This window comes from Homarus americanus, unplaced genomic scaffold (assembly GCF_018991925.1).
Source record: "Homarus americanus isolate GMGI-L3 unplaced genomic scaffold, GMGI_Hamer_2.0 scaffold6392, whole genome shotgun sequence".
NCBI lineage: Eukaryota > Metazoa > Arthropoda > Malacostraca > Decapoda > Nephropidae > Homarus > Homarus americanus.
Window position 1 is genome coordinate 297,054 of NW_024722078.1, and position 17,298 is coordinate 314,351.

Here is a 17,298-nt window from a genome sequence, read left to right on the forward strand (position 1 = left end):
ATGTCCGGGAGTATACGATATATAGTCCGGTACATAACTAACACACTAGTTGTTCTTCACTATAAACTACTAGCGCTATACTTGCCTCTTATATTACTAATATAATATGTGTTTCACTTTGGACAGTATTATCGCTATATATCATTGGACGTTCACAACAACACAGTATTAGGAAACTTGGTCTTTTTTGTGTGTAAGGGACTTGATTTTGTTTGAGTGGACTTGGCCTTTCATGAAGAACTTGTTGTGTCCGAAGTTTAGGAGAGTGGGGGGGGGATGGTCGAGAGGTGCTATTAATTAGGAAGTTTGGAGGTCGAATACAAATTAGGAAAGTTTTGACTCGTTTTTAATACTATTACAGGAACGTGCTCTTCAGGTAGACCTTGGCGAGGGGGAGGGGAGAGTGGGTGGTAGGGAAGTAGAGAGGGAGGGAGGGAGAATGGGTGGTAAGGAGGGAGAGAGGGAGAGTGAGTGAGAAGGAGGAAGAGTGAATAGGAGGAAGGGAGGGAAGGAGAGTAGACAAGGTAAGGACGGGAGAGATAAGGAGCGAAGAGAACGAAAGGAGGGGGAGAAGGGCAGCAGGGAAGAGAGCTGATGAGAAAGAGTGGAAAGGGGAGAGGGGAGTAGGAGGGAGAATAAAGAATAGGGGAAGGGGAAGGGTTTGACATACAGTATATATATATAAATAAGGAGCATTACCTTACCTTACCTCCACCAGAGAGAATTATCCAATTATGCTTCTGTACTCCAGCGGGGATTACACACCAAACAACTCTCTAGCAACAAACATTTTCCCTCAGAGCCTCGCAACATGGTGACCACCCAGCTGTTGTCAGGTCACGCTCCTAACTATCCCTCCTCTGTCATACGTAGCACCTGTCTCTATCCTAACTACCCTTAACTACCAAGCCTCACCCCTTATTCCATACTGCCTCCTTCCCTCTTACCTGACCTTAGCCCCCCATCCCTCCCTCCTTGATTAACATATTTCCCTCTTCCACGAATTAACTTGACTCGGAAATGCAGATGTCAGGCTCAAAGGGACTTGTCTGCCACCTTATCCGTCCTCCTACTACCGGCTGGCTGGGGGCATTTACATATCAAAGTCTCATCTAATATTGGTTAATTCATGGCTTTAGTTCACCCCCTTACGGCTGTGTTGAGTCTATAAGCAGCTCAGTTTCCCGGGTGCATAGGAGTTCTTTATAGCTAAAGTTAGAGGAGAAGAGCTTGCTTACGAGTTCATACGCATTTGAGGGGGAAGTACATATACGAGGCGGATTTTCAGTGTTTTAAATTTCCCAATGAGGTGAAATTTAGTTAAGTTTCCCCTGATTGCTCTTTTCTTTTTTCCTCAAGTTATAAATTTTTCTTTTTTTCTTTTTTTTTTTACTTCCCACTGGATTTTCTTCTTCTTGTTCTTCTTGTTCTTCTTGTTCTTCTTCTTGTTCTTCTTCTCCTCCTCCTCCTCCTCCTCCTCCTCCTCCTCCTCCCTCCTCCTCCTCCTCCTCCTCCTCCTCCTCCCTCCTCCTCCTGTTTTACCCAGCTCCCCTTTACTCATTTTCTTCCTTCTTTTTAAACAACATTTCGCGATATTACTTTTCAGAGAGAGAGAGAGATCCCGCAGGTTTATCCTAGTAAAATAATGCAATAAAATTCGAGATTACTTGCGCCTCATAGTAAAAATATTACAACAAATCCATTACAGTACATAACACAAGGTAATTTACTTTTTTTCATAAAAAATCTTAAGCGTATTACATTCAAGTAAGTAGTGTAATTAATGTACAGTAGGTTAGGAAAATCTGGGACAAATAAAGTAGTGTAATAAAGCTCACTGGGGGAATCTTGGGCTTAACGCAGTGAAATTATGGACAAGGAACTCGTTTACATAAATCATGAGAGAAAGTTCTGTAGCTAAGCGATCTGTAGCCATTTTTTGTTCCTTGTATACCATGGTGATAAGTTTTCTATTACATTATTAACAAAACTCTCAATCAATGTATAGGAACTCTTGTGCGTCTACATTTAACAAAGATTAATTCCCGATAGTTTTCTTTTCGCAGTATTTATATATTAGTAAAACTGGTAAAAATTCAATGTAATTATCTTGTGGGGGGGGGGGATGGTAGATGCTCTATTTATTAGTAAAGGAGGATGTGACAATATTTCTACTTATCAAATCTAACCTAATTAAACCATATTTCTCTGAGCTTCACCAAAGATAAAATAATTTCATCAGTGATATTCTTAGATTTCTTACACTTCATCGTGGTTGATAAACAATTAACCAGTGTCTATTTGCTTGGTTTTTTTTTCGTCTGACACATATGTTAGTTCTTTAATGATGACGGACTTGAGAGTTGTGTTTGATGAGCCATAGTTATATTATACAGCACGCTAGTTAGGGCATCAACTCTACCGTGCTGTGAGAAGCCGCAGGAGAAAGAATCAACAAGACTCTTAGTCCTCTCTTCAGTTAGGCATCCATATGTGGGTCTGGGTGTACAGATAAGGTGTGTTGTGCGCTAGGCCGAGGGCGCTAAGAGTAATTAATGAGGATACGAAGTCAGTGTTGGTGAAACTCTCTAGGGTAGTGACACCTACACTGAGGGAGACAGATAGTTCAATGTGTAGTTGTTCATTGATGAGTCTGGTTTCCTTCTGTACACAGATTTCATTAGAGTTTTGACTAAGAAGTGCAGTAGGTGTGTGTGGATACAGAACTTACCTGCTGTTTTGAGAGTCACTCACAGGTCCCCAGCTGTGAATGGATACCCAACTTTACAATTTAGGTTTTAGTGACGTGGAGGTAGACGAGTACAGTGCCCTAATGTGACGGTAAGCGCACGTAACTCACTTTCACCGTCGTCGATGTTGAGAATTCTTGCGGTTATATTCTCTTACCCGTGTGTGGGTTTTTCTTTTTTGTATGGAGAGAAGAAAATATGAAGAAAAAAATCATACCTAAAAAGACATTGACGCTGTGAATGGATAGAGAGTTTGGATCGTGTGAAGAAACAAAGGATATGAATTTAACCTCAAGACAACACCACCCATTGTAAACAGAGATAACAAAGAAATAAAATAAAGTAATAACGAACAGAAGCGGATTGATAGATTAGGGAAGGAAGAATCGAGGTATTGTTTCTGTATTCAGTGTTGTATCGGCTTTTTTTTGGGGGAGGCAATATTGTATCTGCTGCGTGTTGATCAATATTTTTTTGAGGTTCGGTATCGTCTTGCTGTCGAAAAGGGGGTCGGGGAGGGGGGGGTGCAGATCAGTAACAAAATCTCAATTATTATTACAACAGACCCAATTTCCACAACAGTCCCAATTTCTATAACAGCCCCCAATTTCCATTACAGAAACCCCTATCATCTATTCTCTCTATATACAATTCAGTCTCAAATACATAGAACTGTTTCCAGCCAGACCCTCTCATTCCCCTCCTCCTCCCCCTTTCTTCCCTCTCCTCCCCCTCCCTCTCCTTCCTCCCCCTTCCCCTTCTCCAACCCTCGCCCTTACTCCTGTGAAAGCATTAAATCGTCGAAAACAAAACTCACTCACTCCTGTTTCAGTGAATGCGTGTTGTTATGCCTTGGAGGGATTGCTCGCTTCTGATTGCACTCATACTCTTGATATTAATAAATGAATGTTTTGTTTTCCTTTTCGGTGTAAACTTGAAGCTACTAGTTGTCGGAAGGGATGGTGTATAGTGTGGGTAAATATGAGAATTTTTGTTTGTGAAAGGTCAATGATATTCTGAATTTATCCACGATAACGAACTCGCCTTCTTTCTGGCTGTGTTTAGTTTTTGAGTTTAGTTCATCTCTCAGCGTCTGTGTCTGTAACTCTATACTTGGTCCATACAGTGAAACCTCTATTTAACGGACTGTATAGAGAGAAAAGTTCGTTATATCGTGGTTCCGTTAGATGTGAACCTCCTCCTCCTCCTCCATCTAACGGAATATATAGAAATAGAACTCCTTTATATGGAGGTGTCACTATACCATCGTCTCCACTAACCTCTCTCTTTCCCTCCATATTCCGCGTTACGTCTTGATATGTCAATATTTCCTCTTATCAGGGTTTTGTGTGTCAGCTTTTTGGATAACATAATTTTTCTTCTTTTTTTTTCATTATATTTCTCACTCCTTTTCTTTTCTCCCAAGTCTTCATAATTTTAATCGATTATTTTATATATAATTCTCCTTGGTTATCCGTACACCCTAAAAACACTCAAAAAAATAATTATTCGATCACTAGCAACACCTTGTTTATGTGTAATAATTATGTGAATTTCAAATAATATTACTTAAAATGTTACACTATGATTAATAAGCCTTTTTAATCCCCGCGTCATCACTAGTCAGAGGAATATTTATGCTTGTAGAAATTCACATGAAGTAATTTGGTTTCGCGGACAAAAAAAAATAATTCCTTAATGTTTACTAATGAGCCTTTCTATTGAGGTGGCGTTTTCATAGCCTCGTGATGTTTGTCCTTCATTAGGTTATGTTAGGTTAAGTTGAAGGTGGTCGAATAGAGGATTAAAATGAGGTCAGGAGGAGACGGGGAAAGTGGTTCGAGTGTTAGGCCGAGGTAGCAAGAGGGTATAAGTGTGGCTACAGTGAGGGAGAGTAGTGAGGGAGGGTGAGAAGTGAGGGAGGGAGGGAAGTGAGGGAGGGAGGGAGACTGAGAGAGGTGAGGGAGAGAGAAAGACTGAGAGAGACTGGGGGAGAATGAGAAAGAGTGTGAGAGGGATAAGGGAGGGAGGGAGACGAGAGAGAGTGAGGAAGAGTGAGAGAGAGTGAGGCTATGTGATATATTTACAACTTTTCATTGAGTCACCTGAAAGAATTTGAAGTACCTGGGTTGCCATAAGACCGACGGTAGAAAACACTTTTAATGTTTATTCATCGCTCGTACAGTACGCCATAAATACTCGAATGTGTTGGCCGATACGTAATTAAGAAGCATATAGCTGTTTACTGTATAGAATCATTAAGTTAATTACACGTGGTACGGTGGTGGATATAGAGTGAATTAGATTATGGAAATTCAGGAGAGAGAGAGAGAGAGAGAGAGAGAGAGAGAGAGAGAGAGAGAGAGAGAGAGAGAGAGAGAGAGAGAGAGAGAGGATTCTGACTCTCCCCACCCCTTCCTCCAGAGATGTGGAAACAAAGTGAAAGATAGGAAGTGGAAGAGTAAAAGATATAACTATAAAAGGAAAGTAAAAGTGGGTCGTGTATTAACGTCATTAAGTAACACACAATGTAACAAAATCCTCACCAGGGGAAAAAATATAATGTTGTACCATAAGGACTGGAGGCATCTGGAGACGGATTCCCCGAAGTGTTATTCAGAAACGAACAGTATACATTAAGAGAATACATATACATAATACACCTAAAAATAGAAACTGTATTCAATCATAAGAGTTAACAGGAAACATACATACCTCGTTATACGCGCTATACACTACACATTGATATTCATTAAAAAATATATATATTTACTCCGTGCATCAGGAAAATTCGGTTTGAAATACATAATAAAAATCATTTTGAAGATGTGAGGAAATTAATAATGCATTATGATAACCTTAAGACAATGGCAGTACAGTATACCTTCAGGAGGCGAACCAACACAAGATAGAGGGGGCATAATGCTTAGGTCGTAAGTCATATAGAGTCAGCGTGTGTACTGAAGTAGAGGATAAAGCAAGCCTAACAAAGGTCTCCTGGCGGGGGAAGAAAGTGATAAAATAGAGGGAATGTTTGGCAGCTTCTCGGATTCCTTAAGATGTGTATGTAACTTATTCACTGAAGTTATAACCAACGAATATCTGGAGAAAAAAATAACCTGGATTTCGTTAGGTTTCTGTCGTGATCTTCTGTGTTCTCTTAACTCGACAGAGGCTGTTTAGTGGAATCCTGATCGTGGTCGGTAAATCCCCCACCAAACAGAGAGGCGCCACACATCCATGATACTAATATAAGTGCACTGACCTCTCTCCTGACACATGCCATAAAGAAACAAATGCGGGTTATGCTTCACGGAATTAGATCATGATATGTTATCTCAGGATCGTATTGTGGGTTCCTCTTATCCAGCTTCTCCCAACGTAGCGTAATTCCTGTAGTTTTGCTCAGTTCATGGGGCCTCTGTTGGCTCTGTATGAGGTAGTTGTATATCATCATGCTGTAATGTTAGTTATTCTTTACAAGTTACTGGTCAAAGAAGTCTCAATATGCCCACAGTAATAATAACGTCCAACCTAACCTAAATTAACCTGACCAAACCTATAATACACCACAGACTTAATCGGCTCCAATCCTAATAATTACAGGTCCTTATATTTAGCTTAGTTTAAGGTGTGTGTGTGGGGGTTTTGAGAACGTGTGTCTAACGTGACTTTAAGCTCCATTTAACCTGAAGTCCTTTACATAGATTATTATTGAACATTCCTTCAATATATAACATCGTCTTTACTCCTGTTCTCTCTTCCCTTCACAGTCTTGAGTTTATGTTTATATTCCTGCTGAATACCCGATCACAGTCATCAAAGGGTTAAATCATCGTCATCAAAGGGTTAAATCATCATTATCAAAGGGTTAAATCATCATAATCAAAGGGTTGAGTTCAGAGTAAGGCAGATCTAGCACATACAGTAATATGTGTATTATGTACCCGACGTTGTCTTGGTCCCAGGGAATAACTTACATATCACTGCTGTTCTCGGTAAAGTTTGTCGTGGATCAACTTCATTTTGCGAGGGTTACAGCTGTTTTGAGTCTAGTGTTGTTTCCTTCAGGTGAGGGGATACAGCTAGGTGCAGTTATGGTGGTGATAGTAGTGGTGGTAGTAGTACTATCTGTGGTGTTGCATGTGGTGGTGGTGTTGCGTGTTGTGGTGGTGGTGATAGTAGTGGTGGTTGTAGTATTAGCTATGGTGTTGCTTTGTTTCGTTTGATGGTGGTGGTGTTGCGTGTGGTGTTGCTGTGTTGTGTGTGGTGGTGTTGTTGTTGCTGTGTTGCGTGTGGTGTTGCTGTGTTGCATGTGGTGTGTGTGCTGGACTGACTCTTTGGATAATGGACCTGGGTGCTGAGGGTAGAGGAAGGAAGGAGTAAAAAGTGGAAAACTGGACCAGGGGGAAGCAAGGGTTCGTCTCTCTCTCTCTCTCTCTCTCTCTCTCTCTCTCTCTCTCTCTCTCTCTCATGGTCACGAAATATAACGATATACACACACACACACACAGAGGGAAGTAGATTACACCATCATTACATAGTAATTGTTCCCTTGATTAGTGCAATTACTTCTATAATGAGAAGTGTAAATATTTAACCTTTAAATGTTTATATACATTGGCTAATGTTTACCTCACTTACCCACCCTCACTAAAAGCACCCCCTCACCCCCTACCCCCTCACCCTCACACCCTTTCATCCTTCCCTCACTCTACCCTCACCCTCACACTTTCATTCTTCTCCTCACTCCTCACCCTCTCCTGCCATTAATTCAATCTGATAGATACCGTAAATTTGTTTAAAGAGTCGCACTACGTAGAAAGTGATTGCATATTTCTCCTCTGGGCAGTCTAAGAGGGAACGATATCTAAGTGCTTACAAATATATTCTGATAATAATAGCCAAGCAACAGCATAATGGGGGAATAATGTAGTACGTGGCTCCATTATTCTCCAGGTTCTTTCAGGTGCAAGAGCCGGAGAAGGAGGAGGAGGAGGAGGAGGAAAGAGAACGTCTGAAAGTGTGAATAGAAAGTTTTGGAGACGATGAATTTGGTCCAATTAGAAAATGGAAAAATCGATTTGTAGTTTTATATTAGAATTAGTTTTGATTTTTTATGTTGAATTTGATTATATTTAATTATAGTTCCGTAGATTGTCAAGTGTGTAGTGGTTAGTAGGTAATGGTTAATATAGTCCGCTGTTAATAATGGGAAGTATGAGGAACTCTGCTATATGATTGGTGGGTTTGGTTACGTTAGGTTACGTTACGATTATACAACTAGGAAGGAAAATAATTAATTGTATATAGATTTATGAACGCCTAGATTAAGTAAGAGTTTTATATTTCCCTTATTATTACTGTATTATTATTACTGTATTATTATTATTATTATTATTATTATTATTATTATTATTATTATTCATTATTATTATTGTTCATTTTTATTATTATTATTATTATTATTATTATTATTATTATTATTATTATTATTTTATTTTGATTTTTTAATTATTATTATTATTTTTTTTCATTATTCAGATACTTACAGTGGAATGAGGTGACCGCCGGGCTACTGGATAATACATAATGAATACAATATTGTTTTTATACTCGTTAGTCGAGTCTGGCAGAGTGTTTCCTGAGTTTTATGGTACATGTGTGTGTTGTGTAGGTGTGTAGTGTGTGTGTGTGTGTTGTGTGGGTGTGTAGTGTGTGGGTGTAGTTGTGTTGCGCTGGTAGATTTCTGAGGGTGTTTTTGTTTTCGTGGTGTTTGGTATTGAGATAATAATTACAATGTAGGCAAGTATATTCTCTGAGTAGTGTTGATGTAGCTGTACTTTATGTCCTCATTCTGTGTAGTTGGTGTATTAATGATGTGTGTATGTATGAGTGTAGTGTAATGTGTAAGTCGAAGTATTATGTGTGGAGTGTATTTCTCTCAATATGTGTTTTTTGTGTATGCGTGTATGCGTGCGAATGTAAAAGCGTGTGTGCATTTTCGATATAATTCCTGCATCCTTGGGAGAGAAGTGTCGTGTCCGTCAAGATCCCATAATTTACACAGATGTAGACCGTGAGAGAGGCGGCGTCAGCTTCCCTCCCTCATTGTCCATGCGTCCGGGGAAATCGCCTCTACTAAGTTAACTCCCGGCCGTTGTAACCCGCAGGGGCTGAGGTGAAGATGGTGAGGGGAAGACGAGAGTGGTGAGGGGAAGATGGGGTGGTGGGAGGGGAAGATGGGGTGGTGAGGGAAGATGGGGTGATGAGGGAAGATGGGGTGGTGGGGAAGATGGCGGTGGTGAGGGAAGATGGGGTGGTGAGGGGAAGATAGGGGTGGTGAGGGGAAGATGGGGTGGTGAGGGAAGATGGGAGGTGGGGGGAAGGTGGAGGTGGTGAGGGGAAGATGGGGTGGTGAGGGGAAGATAGGGGTGGTGAGGGGAAGATGGGGGTGGTGAGGGGAAAATGGGGGTGGTGAGGGGAAGATGGGGAGGTGGTGAGGGAAGGTGGAGGTGGTGAGGGGAAGATGGGGGTGGGAGGGGAAGATGGGGGTGGTGAGGGAAGATGGGGTGGTGAGGGGAAGATGGAGGTGGTGAGGGGACGATGGGGTGTGGGGGAAGATGGGGGTGGTGGGGGAAGATGGGGGTGATGAGGGGAAGATGGGGGTGATGAGGGGAAGATGGGGTGGTGAGGGAAGATGGGGTGGTGAGGGGAAGATAGGGTGGTGAGGGGAAGATGGGGTGGTGAGGGAAGATGGGAGTGGTGAGGGGAAGATGGGGGTGGTGGGGGAAGATGGGGGTGGTGAGGGGAAGATGGAGTGGGTGAGGGGAAGATGGGGTGGTGAGGGGAAGATGGAGGTGGTGAGGGGAAGATGGGAGTGGTGAGGGAAGATGGGGGGTGGGAGGGAAGATGGGAGTGGTGAGGAAGATGGGGGTGGTGGGGAAGATGGGGGGGTGGGGAGATGGGGGTGGTGAGGGGAAGATGGGAGGGTGAGGGAAGATGGAGGTGGTGAGGGGAAGATAGGGGTGGTGAGGGAAGATGGGGTGGTGGAGGGGAAGATGGGAGTGGAGGGGAAGATGGGGGTGGAGGGGAAGATGGGAGTGGTGGGGGAAGATGGGGTGGTGAGGGAAGATGGAGGTGGGGGGGAAGATGGGAGTGGTGGGGGGAAGATGGGGTGGTGAGGGAAGATGGGGAGTGGTGAGGGAAGATGGGGGTGGGTGAGGGAGATGGGGGTGGTGGGGGGAAGATGGGGGTGGTGAGGGAAGATGGGAGTGGTGAGGGGAAGATGGAGGTGGTGAGGGGGGAAGATAGGGGGAGGGTGGGGGGGAGGGAAGATGGGGAGGGTGAGGGGAAGATGGGGGTGGTGAGGGAAGATGGGGGTGGTGGAGGGGAAGATGGGGGTGGTGAGGGGAAGATAGGGGTGGTGAGGGAAGATAGGGGTGGTGAGGGAAGATGGGGATGGTGAGGGGAAGATGGGGTGGTGAGGGAAGATGGGGGTGGTGAGGGGAAGATTGTGGTGGTGAGGGAAGGCAGTGGTGAGGGGAAGATAGGGGTGGAGGGGAAGATGGGGGTAAGGGAGGGAAGATGGAGTGGTGAGGAAGGTGGAGGGTGGTGAGGGGAAGATGGGGTGGGTGAGGGAAGATAGGGGGTGAGGGGAAGATGGGGGTGGTGAGGGGAAATGGGGGCGGTGAGGGAAGATGGGGGGGTGAGGGAAGGTGGGGGTGGTGAGGGGAAGATGGGGGTGGTGAGGGGAAGATGGGGGGGAGGGGAAGATGGGGGTGGTGAGGGGAAGATGAGGTGGTGAGGGAGATGGGGGGGGTGGTGAGGGGAAGATGGAGTGGTGGGAGGGGGAAGATGGGGGTGATGAGGGAAGATGGGGGTGATGAGGGAAGATGGTGGTGGGGAGGGAAGATGGGGAGGTGGTGAGGAAGATGGGGTGGTGAGGGAAAGATGGGGTGGGGTGAGGGAAGATGGGAGTGGTGGAGGGGATGATGGAGCAGGGGAGGGGAAGATGGGGGTGGTGGAGGGAAGATGGGGGTGGGGGAAGATGGAGGTGGTGAGGGGAAGATGGGGTGGTGAGGGAAGATGGGAGGGGAGGGAAGATGGGGGTGGTGAGGGAAGATGGGAGTGGTGAGGGAAGATGGGGGGTGGTGAGGGAAGATGGGGTGGTGGAGGGGAAGATGGGGGGTGGTGAGGGAAGATGGGAGGGTGAGGGAAGATGGAGGTGGTGGAGGGAAGATAGGGGTGTAGGAGGGAAGATGGGGCAGAGGGAAGATGGAGGGTGAGGGAAGATGGGGGTGGTGAGGGAAGAGTGGGTGGTGAGGGAAGATGGGGGTGGAGGGGAAGATGGGGTGGAGGGGAAGATGGGGTAGAGGAAGACAGGGGTAGAGGAAGATGGGAGTGGTGGGGGAAGATGGGGTGGTGAGGGGAAGATGGGTGGGTGGGAGGGGAAGATGGGAGTGGTGAGGGGAAGATGGAGGTGTGGTGAGGGGAAGATAGGGGTGGGAGGGGAAGATGGGGGGTGGTGAGGAAGATGGGAGTGGTGAGGGGAAGGTGGGGTGGTGAGGGGAAGATGGGGGTGGGGAGGGGAAGATGGGGTGGTGGAGGGGAAGATAGGGGTGGTGAGGGGAAGATGGGAGGGTGAGGGGAAGATGGGGTGGTGGAGGGGAAGATGGGGGTGGTGAGGGGAAGATGGGGGTGGTGGGAGGGGAAGATGGGGGTGGTGAGGGGAAGATGGGGAGTGGTGGAGGGGAAGATGGAGGTGGTGAGGGGAAGATGGGAGTGGTGAGGGGATGGGGGTGAGGGAAGATGGGAGTGGTGAGGGAAGATGGGGGTGGTGGGGGAAGATGGGGTGGTGAGGGGAAGATGGAGGTGGTGGGGGGTGGTGAGGGGAAGATGGGAGTGGTGAGGGAAGATGGGGGTGATGGGGGAAGATGGGAGTGGTGAGGGAAGATGAGTGGTGAGGGAAGATAGGGGTGGTGAGGGGAAGATGGAGTGGTGAGGGAAGATGGGAGTGGTGGGGAAGATGGGGGTGGTGGGGAAGATGGGAGTGGTGAGAAGATGGTGGTGGGGAAAGATGGAATTGGTGAGGGAGAAGATGGGGTGGTGAGGGGAAGATGGGGTGGTGAGGGAAGATGGGGGTGGTGAGGGAAGATGCAGGTGTGTAGGGGAAGATGGGGGTGGTGAGGGGAAGATGGGGGTGGTGGGGGAAGATAGGGTTGGTGGGGAAGATGGGGGTGGTGAGGGAAGATGGGGGTGGTGGGGAAGATGGGGTGGTGAGGAAATGGGGCGGTGAGGGTGAATGGGGGTGGTGGGGGAGGTGGGGGTGGTGGGGAGATGGGGTGGTGAGGGAAGATGGAGGTGGTGAGGGGATGGGGTTTTGAGGGAAGATGGGGGTGGTGGGGAAGTGGGGGTGGTGAGAAGATGGAGTGGTGGGGAAGATGGGGGGTGGTGAGGGGAAAATGGGGGCGGTGAGGGGATGAATGGGGTGGTGAGGGAAGTAGAAGGGAAGAACCGGGACAGCGGAAGGAAGAGAGAAAGTGGGGCGACAAAAAATGAATTGGAGAAAATGGTAGAGAGAGAAATAGACAAAAGAAAAGGGAGAGTAAAAGATCGAGGCGAATGAAGGGGAGAATAGAAATGAAGAAAGAGAAGAAAAGAAAACGAAAACGAATTTGGGAAGAAGGGGAGAGAGAGATATGTGATTGGGAAGAGGTGAGAGGAGAGAAGAGGATGAAGAAGAAAAGAAAGGCAGTTAAAGGGAAGGAAGAGGAGAGCGTGGAGGATGAAAAAGAGATATAAAAAGAAATATGTAGCGGATTAGAAATAAAGAGGAAGAGAGAGAGGAGGAGGAGGAGAAGGAAGGAGGGAGAAAGAAAAAGTAACAAGAAGAGTTGAGACGAAAGTACAGGCAAGAAAGGGGTTGGCAAAACAAATACACACACACACACACACACATACATACACATACATACATACATACATTATCATATTGGGCGAGAAACAACACAATGAAGTCTCTGTTTAATTCATCACAAGGAGAGTTGCTGACCTATCCTACCCCCCACTCCCTCTTCACCCAACACCCACCCACACCCAACACCCCACCCACACACACCCCCACCCCACACACCCTTTAGTACTTTCCACATCTCTTTCTTTCTCTCTCTCTCTCTCTCTCTCTCTCTCTCTCTCTCTCTGCATTTCATTTCATTCATCTGATCACTGGTTCATTTACCTCTACAGTGGCGTGAGCTGTATCCCGTGTTGAGAACTTTAACCCCTCTGACAGACAGGTAGTAGTGTGGACAGGTATAATTGATTTCAGTGCCACTAACTCCTCCTCTCTACACAGTCTAATGTTAACTGAGGGAATTTAATTTTTAATGTGATTATGTAGTTTGTTTTTTCACTAGTCATATATTGGTAATTTTGTTGTTGATTTATAGTTAATTGAGCTTTTGATGTAGGGTCGATTGTTGTAATATTTATGATGAGTAAAGTTGATGACGTTCTTCCTTTATATAAGATACGTGGGTAGTGTTGCCTTTGTATTGGCTAGAAAAGGTTTGTATTGCTTTAAAGCTCAGCTGTGACTTACTGTTCAATCGTATAGAGTGAATGGATGGTGTATGGAATGTTTCACTGTGTACAGGACGTAAATACCATCCCCGTAAACATACATTATATATTTATATTTTCTCGTAGAATAAAACGAAAATTTATCTCCAGTGTTTTTCATTACACGGTTGATTAAATTCCTCCCGTCATGGATGTTTGCGGATATTTCTGTCTTCTCTCATTTATTTTCTCTCTCTCCCCTCGCCTTTGTCACTTTACCTCACGGTCTTCTCTCCCTCGCTCCTACTCCAAATCTTATATATTACATGGCTTTTTGTTACCACCAACGTGACGCTGCCCCATAAGACTTACTGTATCTTACCGTTAACAGCAGAACCATAACGTGTGAAGCGGTGAAGCGAGTACTTGAAGCAGTTTCTGTAGAGCATATTTAAGTGTATTAAACATCACGCAAAATACTTACGCTGAATAATTAATGGAAGCTGTAATAAACACACAAATATCTATACTATGCTGTTTACGTATTACGGTACCACTTTAAATTAGTCACTCATTCCTTGTAGTAATATTACGTGTGTGTGTGTGTGTGTGTGGAATATCCATTATAGATTACCAATTACAGAAGAAAAAATGGCTTAAGAGTTGTGCTGTACCGGTTTTATCGTCCTTAAGCTGTGAGTGAGCGGGCCATTACAGCTTCCTGCAACATTGAGGATAATGAGAAATGTGGTTAACTAAATCGCATTTCTTGAGAGTGCAGGTTCAGCATGGTGACGTGAGGAGGGAGGGAGTGGGAGGGTTGTTGGAGGAAAAGAGTGCGTGGGTGTGGGGAGACAGGTGTTGTGGGTGTAGAAAGAGGACTGAGAAGGTGTATGAGTATTGAGGTATGTGGAATAATCTGTGAAATCCTCAGTATGTTTCAAGTAATATATGACACACGTAACACTTGCCACTTTCTTACGTGTAAAAAGTTCATAGGTGTACACTTGCTTACTTGGGCATTATCAGTACTTAAAATTATAGCCACTTTGATTTAACCAATAAGCATTAACCATCGATATAAGTTTGGGATATCAAACCGACTTCTGTATAGGTAGAGGTGGCACAGGTGGCACAGGTGGCACTGTTGGAGGTAGCTTTGGAGTGGTCTTAAGTTCAACTAGATAGTAGAGTCGTTTATGGGGTGGTGGTGGGTGTTGTATGGGAGTTGGGGGTGGGGGTGAGTGTTGTATGGGGTGGGGGTGAGTGTTGTATGGGGTGGTGGTGGAGTGTTGTATGGGGTGGGGTGGGGTTGGGGGTGGGGTGGGGGTGGTTTTTAGGGGTGGGTGGTGTTGTTGTGGGGTGAGTGTTTTGGTGGTGGTGAGTGTTGTATGGGGGTGGGTGGGTGAGTGTTGTGGTGGTGAGTGTTGTATGGGTGGTGGTGAGTGTTGTATGGAGTGGTGTGAGTGTTGTGTGGTGGTGGTGTTGTGTGGTGGTGGTTTGTTGGTGTGGTGGTGTTGTATGGGGTGGGGTGGTGTTTGTATGGGTGGTGTGGAGTGTTGTATGGAGTGGGGGTGAGTGTTGTATGGAGTGGTGGTGAGTGTTGTATGGAGTGGTGGTGGGAGTGTTGTATGGAGTGGTGGTGGGTGTTGTATGGAGTGGGGGTGAGTGTTGTATGGGGTGGGGGTGAGTGTTGTTGTATGGGGTGGGGTGAGGTGTTGTATGGGGTGGGGGTGAGTGTTGTATGGAGTGGTGGTGGAGTGTTGTATGGGTGTGGTGGTGAGGTGTTGGATGGGGTGGGGTTGAGTGTTGTTTGGAGTGGTGGTGAGTGTTGTATGGAGGTGGGGTGGAGTTGTATGGGGTGGGGTAGAGTGTTGTATGGGGTGGGGGTGAGTGTTGTATGGAGTGGTGGTAGGTGTTGTATGGGGTGGGGGTGGAGTGTTGTATGGGGTGGGGTGAGTGTTGTATGGGGTGGTGAGTGTTGTATGGAGTGGTGGTGGTATTTGTATGGAGTGGTGGTGAGTGTTGTATGGGGTGGGGGTGAGTGTTGTTGGGGTGGGGGTGAGTGTTGTATGGAGTGGTGGTGAGTGTTGTATGGGGTGGGGTGGAGTGTTGTATGGGGTGGGGGTGAGTGTTGTATGGGGTGGGGGTGAGGTGTTGTTGGAGTGGTGGTGAGTTGTATGGGGTGGTGGTGAGTGTTGTATGGAGTGGTGGTGAGTGTTGTATGGGGTGGGGTGGAGTGTTGTATGGGGTGGGGTGAGTGTTGTATGGAGTGTGTGTGAGTGTTGTATGGGGTGGGGGTGAGTGTTGTATGGGTGGGGGTGAGTGTTGGGGTGGGGGGTGAGTGTTGTATGGGGTGGGGGTGAGGTGTTGTATGGAGTGGTGGTGAGTGTTGTATGGGGTGGTGGTGAGTGTTGTATGGAGTGGGGTGGGTGTTGTATGGGGTGGGGGTGAGTGTTTATGGGGTGGGGGTGAGTGTTGTATGGAGTGGTGGTGAGGTGTGTTGTATGGGGTGGGGGTGAGTGTTGTATGGAGTGGGGGTGAGTGTTGTATGGGTGGGGGTGAGGTATTGTATGGGGTGGGGTGAGTGTTGTTGTTGGAGTGGTGGTGAGTGTTGTATGGGGTGGGGTGAGTGTTGTATGGGGTGGGGGTGAGTGTTGTATGGAGTGGTGGTGAGTGTTGTATGGGGTGGGGGTGAGTGTTGTATGGGGTGGGGGTAGGTGTTGTATGGAGTGGTGGTGAGTGTTGTATGGGGTGGTGGTGAGTGATGAGGGCTACACAGAGTGGTGATAGTAACTGCTGGCCTAGATAATAATTAGATGTATATTTTTTTCCGCTAAGTTTATTTATTACGTCATCAAAAGAACGACAAGACGAGTGAGAGGAAATTAAGTGTGGAGGAGGAAGGCTTCACTGAGGTCCCCAGGAAGTAACACTAGAGCTATAATCTTTTCAAAGCTTAAAAATGAAAAAAAAGTCTTTGTATTTTCATTTCATTCTGTGCCGGTGGTGGGAGCCAGTCTCTACGTAATTAATATTTTTTCCTGATCCCGTCAGGTGGAATTCAACAAAGACGACATTTCCTTGAGACTATATTACCAAAAATTCAACTGTTAAACAATAAGGCATTAAAAAATACTTAGGGTATTACAGTAGTTGATGAAGATGATAAAAATGTTTGGTATTTGTGATACAATATTGAATTGTAAATAGATGTTATACAGTACAGTATATTTAGAGTTTCTTTCATAGCATTGACACATCGGATCAGATGTATGCCTCAGAGTTTCGCAAACTCTGTACCCGTTTCTTCAGCTGTTGGGAGCTGAATTTTCTACAAAACTGCGTATATATCGACCAGTGGTACTCCTTTCCCTGCTGTGTGGCAGCGAGACATGGGTCACATACAGGAAGCACCCCAAGACACTTGAAAACTTTCAGCAAGGTAGTCTACGTTCCATCCTCCGTTTTCGCTGGGAAGACACGAGAACAAATGCCAGTATTCTCGCTGACACCAACTGTAGGAGCATCAAGGCTACCTTATCCATGAACAACTAAGTCTGACCGGCAATGGTACCCTGCATGGACGCCAGTAGACTGGCAAAGCAGCTACTTTACAGTCATTTAACGAATAGTAAACAACGCCGGCAGACAACAGAAATGGTACAAGGATAGTCCGATAGTCTTAAACGTCATACTTCCCAAAGTGAGGAGCAGGAGGCGAGTGGGCGTGAGGCAGGACTCCGCTCACCCACATAACACGTCGCCACGCCCGCAATAAGCTGCACAGTAAAACTCTAAAATATAAATTTCTCATATATTTTCGCCATAAAATATGAAATTATAGGCTATAATACCAAGAACAGTGAAATGATGAAAGTATTAAAATACGCTCTAATAAAAATTGGACACTTTGTTTCACGCAGTAATAAATTCTGCAACACCTCTTCTGTATATGTAAGTTTTGATGTGACGTTCTGTTCGA